Source organism: Bos mutus, chromosome 28, assembly GCF_027580195.1.
Source record: "Bos mutus isolate GX-2022 chromosome 28, NWIPB_WYAK_1.1, whole genome shotgun sequence".
In the NCBI taxonomy this organism is placed as follows: domain Eukaryota; kingdom Metazoa; phylum Chordata; class Mammalia; order Artiodactyla; family Bovidae; genus Bos; species Bos mutus.
The window spans coordinates 12,710-19,157 of NC_091644.1; the positions used below are offsets into that span (position 1 = coordinate 12,710).

The 6,448-nt window shown below is 43.0% G+C and overlaps 1 pseudogene; it reads left to right on the forward strand.

Annotated features, from left to right (window-relative positions):
- Window positions 1-1,865: 1,865 nt before the first annotated feature.
- Window positions 1,866-2,837, forward strand: LOC102286720 (2-iminobutanoate/2-iminopropanoate deaminase pseudogene; annotated as a pseudogene).
- The last annotated feature ends 3,611 nt before the right edge of the window (window positions 2,838-6,448 follow it).

Sequence of the window (6,448 nt, forward strand, 5' to 3'; positions counted from 1 at the left end):
GAGTGGATGGATTATAAAATGTTTTCACCAGGAGAATAGAGGAGAGCCTTCTTCCTGTGGAGACACCAATATATTCAGAGACCTAGATACTCATTATTGTTCAGTTGAATTGCCTGGGACTATTAGGCCTCTGTATAACTAATGACTGATATCTTTTGGTAGATTTTACTGTTTTTCACTAATGTTTCAATAAGAGAGGCCTTATGGAGGCAGACATTGCCCTGTGACATGTGTTTCTCCTGGATAGAAGAAGATGAAGGCCAGTGAACATTGCTGAAATGCCCAATTTTCTGCTGCCCTGGTGAGCACAGAAATGTTGGTGATTATAAGGTTGGACATCCCAGGATTCTGGACACCTGAGCAAATGCATGGAAAACAAATGCCCTTGGGGATCACCTAGATCCACTTGGATTTTGAGTGTGGTTTTAGAGTTGTTACTACATCCTCTGTAGCCCATCCTTACTAGATACATTCTGAATATTCACATATTTGATCTCCATTTAGTTAAGCAGAGCAGTCTCTCAGACTGCCTGGCTGAAACAACTTGGAGACACAGAGGGACTCAAGGGGGCCCTGCCTGAGCGAAATGGTACTTTTCATATTTATTTAGTAAGGAGAAGGAATGAACAAAGTGAGTAAGTGGAAGAGTTGAGTGAATAAAATCCTTCATTCCTACTTGTAAGTCTATTTATAGCCCTGAAGAAGGTGATTTCAAGATGTTTCCAGGCTCTCTGATCTGAAGAAACAGCACTATTACATCACTGCCAGCTTTTCTGCACATTTATCAACTCCCTGAATACTTCAATTCAGGGGTAAGGGCCAAAAGGTCAGATGACAACCTCAGGCCAGGCAAAGGCATTCTGGGAACAGAAGGACGGAGCAGGGTGGGCAGGGGAGGAAAACCAGTGGTAGGTTTTGAACAAGCCTAGGAAGCTTCGTTCCCAGCTACAGAGAGTCTGAGAGAAGAGAAAGAGAATGAGGGGGATGTGAATTCTCCAAAGACTCAATCCCCGCAGAAGAGTGACTGAGGCTGTGAAGACTTCATCAAAGGATTCCAAAGCTCTGGTGAGAGAATAAACATCCTAGAACAGACATAAAAATTAATTTTAAAACATAATGAGAATGCTGCTGCTGCTGCTGCTAAGTTGCTTCAGTCGCATCCGACTCTGTGCAACCCCATAGAAGGCAGCCCACCAGGCTCCCCCGTCCCTGGGATTCTCCAGGCAAGAACACTGGAGTAGGTTGCCATTTCCTTCTCCAATGCATGAAAGTGAAAAGTGAAAGTGAAGTCGCCCAGTCGTGTCTGACTCTTAGCGACCCCATGGACTGCAGCCTACCAGGCTCCTCCGTCCATGGGATTTTCCAGGCAAGAGTACTGGAGTGGGGTGCCATTGCCTTCTCCGTAATAAGAATAGACTTGGTCATTTTAAAGGGTTTTAGAAAGCTAACATAATTACAATAGTGTATTACTGACACAGGAATAAACAAAACAATGTAAAAAATAACAAAGTCCAAAAGCGGGTCCAAATATACATATATTTATACACATATATCTTATATATGCATAATTAAGATAAACAATAATTCTACTTTTAAATTTTATTAATTTTTCCTTAAATTGCAGGAAAATAATCTTTCCATTAATAATGCTGAGCTAAAAGGTTAAGCATTTAGAAGAAAAATGAAATTAGATTCTTTTAGTTATATATCAAAATCAAAATCAGAAGAAAATGTTAAGTAATGATTTATGCAGTCTTAGAAGGGACAAGAGCAATCTAAGACCGTCAGAGAGTGCAGCGAGATGCAAGAAGGAGTAGTATCCAGGCTAGTTGACTCTGAAGGGTGGCAAGGGAAAAGGATTAGCCATGCCGTCTTTAAATATATACAGTACCATGTGTAAAATAGATAGCTAGCAGGAAGCTTCTGAATAACATAGGCAGGCTAGCCTGATGCTCCGTGATGACCTAGAGGGGTGGAATGGGGGGAGGGAGGCTCAACAGGAAGTGGGTATATGTATATATATGGCTGATTCACATTGTTGTACAGCAGAAACTGATACAACATTGTAGAGCAATTATTCTCCAATTTTTTAAAAGAATAAATAAAAATAAAAACAAATTGGAGAAAAAGAAAAGGTGATCCACACCACAAAAGCCACAGTGGCCATTGATCCCTGCAATCAGGCTGTGTTAGTCAATAGGACCATAATCATTTCAGGACAGCTAGGCATGGACTCTGCAGGTAGACAGCTTGTGCCAGGAGAGTGGCAGAAAGAGCTAAACAACCTCTCACAAACATGGGTAAAATTCTGAGAGTAGCGGGCTGTGACTTCACAAATGTGGTAAAAACACCTGTTTTGCTGGCTGACATAAATGACTTCAATACTGTCAGTGATATTTACAAACAAGATTTTCAGAGTAGCAGGTTGCTGCTTTGCCAAAAGGAGGCCGGGTTGAGACTGAAGCAGTAGCTGTGCAAGGACCTCTCCTGACAGCATCACTCTAAGTGGGTCCAGTGTCATTTCAGTTCAGTTCAGTCGCTCAGTCGTGTCCGACTCTTTGCGACCCCATGAATTGCAGCATGCCAGGCCTCTCTGTCCATCACCAACTCCCAGAGTTCACTCAAACTCACGTCCATCGAGTCCGTGATACCATCCAGCCATCTCATCCTCTGTCGTCCCCTTCTCCTCCTGCCCACAATCCCTCCCAGCATCAGGATCTTTTCCAATGAGTCAACTCTTCGCATGAGGTGCCCAAAGTACTGGAGTTTCAGCTTTAGCATCATTCCTTCCAAAGAACACCCAGGACTGATCTCCTTTAGAATGACACTGATCTCCAGTGTCATTTAGTCTGGAATTTAAATAAGATTTTTTAATTAATGTTTTCATTTTTACAATCTTTGTTGGAAAGTGTAAGGTTGACTGAAACATCTGAAATGACTATGGAAATTCCATTTAATAAGGAGAATTGAACATGAATTGAAGATTAATGATGAATCTAGTTACTAATGTTATAAATTATACTTTTAGAACACTTATATTACTGGATGTGGGAAAACAGACATACATTACATAATTCTCAGAAACACAAAAGTAAAGGGAAATAACATGTAGGAAAGATGAGTTACTACTATTCCTGCGAAATAAAGAGCACATCTAATTCAATCAAATCCTATTAATTTAATGATGTGAAATACTGAGTTCTCATGTCAGATATATGATTCTGCTTTTACTTGAGGAAAATTAAAGCTTTTAAGTTTGAATGAAAAACGTAAAGAAAAAAACTGTACTAAATTTTATATAGATAGTATTTTTCTAATGGAAATAAAATAGCATCCAGATTTTAAAAAAATAAGACTATCAGAGACAAAAACCCAAATAAAATATTGATAAATCTGCATAAAAAATTAGTATGTAAGTAGAAAAAATAAGTGAAAATTAAAAGAGAAAATTCATAAAAGAAGAAATAATGATGGCCAATAGTATGGAACCATGAAAAAATGCACAATTTGAGTAGTAATTAAAGAAACTCATATTAAATAGTAACAAGTATCCAAAAATCTATAAGCTATAGTTAAAGCTATTTTCAGAGGAAAATATGTCTTACTTTTGCCATTAAAAATTTTAAAACCATAAAAATATGAACTGAAAATAATTGAACAGTTTATCATTTTGAAACAAATGTTAAAAATAACAAAAAAAATAAAGGACAAAACAAATAAATATAAAAGTGAAATTAATGAAATATTTTAAAAATAAAAGAAATGATAAATTAACCAGGAAACCAAACATTTTAAAGTCAAATAAGAAAAATGTATCCTGATAAATCTATATAAGAAAAAAAAGACAAAAGATTAACAAGCAGAGCGGTAGAGATAAGAAAGATGCTGTAACCACAAACACAAAAAAAATGAAAAGAACTTTAAAGCAATACATTCATGTCCTTTCAGGTACTAGTCATAATTAAACAGGACGAGGATGAAGGGAATTTGGCATCTCAGCTCAGCCCTCCCTCACTTTAACTTCGTGGCCTGGGGTCAGATTTGATGTCCTTGCCCTGGGGCTCCGCGTGGTTACAGCTCCTGGTCAGGGAGGAGGAAAGGGGCACTGCTTTCTCTCTAATCTGGAATTCTGCCCAGAGCCCTAGGGAATTGGTCCAGGGTGCTCACAGTGAATGTGGTCTTAAGCCGGTGAGTCCAGGGTGCTGGAGACACATGTGGGCGTGGGGTATCTGGATCTGGCCCTGCAGGTAGGGGCTTTTAGGGAAAGGCATTCCAAGAGAGTGGAGCAACCAGGGGGAAGGGGAAGAGAGGGAAGCAGGATCATGTGAAGTCTCAAAGTTCTCACAGAACCCCCCCTCTCACCTGGCTGCCTTGTGATCTTTGTTTGCTGACCCTGTCTTACAGATGCCAGCAGAGGGCAGCAGGAAGCCTCAGCTCCTGGGGCACAAAGTCACGGAACCCCATTACTTGAGAAAGGAGGCTGTGCCCAGAGCCATATTCCAAAACCAATCTGGCTACTTCTCTTTTGGATCCAGCTTGAAGCTGAGTCAAGCTCCAGAGAAGGGAATCGGATCACATGTTTTGGGGGAGGGTTTAGAGTCAGTCATTCACGTGTTTGATTATGTGTTCAACCTTATTGAGTGTGCATGTGACTTCTTGGGCTTCCCTGATAGATGAGCTGGTAAAGAATCCGCCTGCAATAGAGGAGACCTGGGTTCAATCCCTGGGTTGGAAAGATCCCCTGGATAAGGAAAAGGCTACCCACACCAGTATTCTGGCCTGGAGAATTCCATGGACTGTAGAGTCAATGGGGTCGCAAAGAGCCGGACACAACTGAGTGAGTCCTTTTCTAGGCCTTGGAACTACAGAGGTGAGTGGTAGTGTGGTAATACAAGAGCAGCTAGGGGCTCCCAGCACACAACTTGCAGCCACTTGCGGACCCTTCAGTCCATAACCAAGCACCTACACTCCTCACCCAGAGCCTCTGGAACCACCCAAAGCCAGTGGTCCTCAGCAGGGGGAGTGTGGAGAGCAGCTTGGACACAGGCTGGGGGCAGGGCAGAGGCTGAGCCCCTTAACAACAGGATGCCCAGAACTTCAAGCACTGAGTCTATTGGTTTTTGTATAGACACACACACACACACACACACACACACACACACACACACAAATACATATGAACACTCCTCAATCTGAATACACGCTGTTTCCCAGGCAGAGTGTCACTTGCCCAGGGCCTCAACTTCTGTGACACTCCCCAGGGCAGTTCCAGGCCCCTCCCTGATGTCCAGGAAGATCCTGGAAATGCACAGGGAGGGATTTCGGTCAGCAGCTGCTTTTTATCAGTGGGGCATCAATCAGTTGAAGGAGATTATTTGGGGGTCTATCAATACAAAGTAAAGCAGGACCCTCTTTACTTCATGAAGGGTCTACAAGGAAAGGGGAAGTCTGGCTTCCTGGCTCGAGGCCTCCTGCAAAAGTGAGAGGGAGGCAGAAGGCAGCAATGGTGATGCTGTTTCGTGGGACAGTTGTTTCCCAAACTGACCAAACACACTTGGTCACCTCCGGGTCTCATAAAGGTAACACATTTCCGTGATTTTGGTTCACTGGATGCAGAGCAGAGCTGACAGCCTGTGACTTTGTCAATCATTCCAGGCAATTCTGCAGGTCGCTGCTCTAAGCACTGTGGTTACCAGGACAGGGCAGGCTGGATTTGGGGTCGGTGGCAGCTGGCTCAGCCAGAGGCGTTTGTTAGGCTAAAGAATGGTTATTTGCATGTCACTTCCTTAGAGCGTGACACTTGCATTTGCCTGGACAAACCACGGGTCCGGGTCTCCTCTTCACCAGGTTGCCCCCCCCCCCCCAGGGCTCCCCTTCCAGGTGGAGCCCTGCACTGAGCTCCTCCTCTCCTCCCAGCACCCCACCAGACACTGAGGGTTACAAGGACAACATCGATTTTCAAAGTCTGCTTCCTGACATCTCCAGCCCACGCTCCATGATAATAAACAATCCCTTCCTGGTTAACAAGAAAAAAAAATCGCTGATTCCTGGGAGGTTCTAAAGCACAGTTCAGTTACATAATAATGAGCAAACAACCTTGACAGCAGTGAGCAAACTGTGACCCCTGGTGCCAGCCACAGAGAAGGGAGGCAGGCTGGTCCTGAGCAGGAAGGGGATTTGAGGAGAGTGAAAGCTAGGCCTTCAACTGGTACCCCAGACCCCTATCCTTTGGTTTGGACATGGCTAAAAGTGAGAACCTGCCTCTTGAGAAACCTATATGCAGGTCAGGAAGCAACAGTTAGAACTGGACATGGAACAACAGACTGGTTCCAAACAGGAAAAGGAGTACGTCAAGGCTGTATATTGTCAACCTGCTTATTTAACTTATAGGCAGAGTACATCATGAGAAACGCTGTGCTGGAAGAAGCACAAGCTGGAATCAAGATTG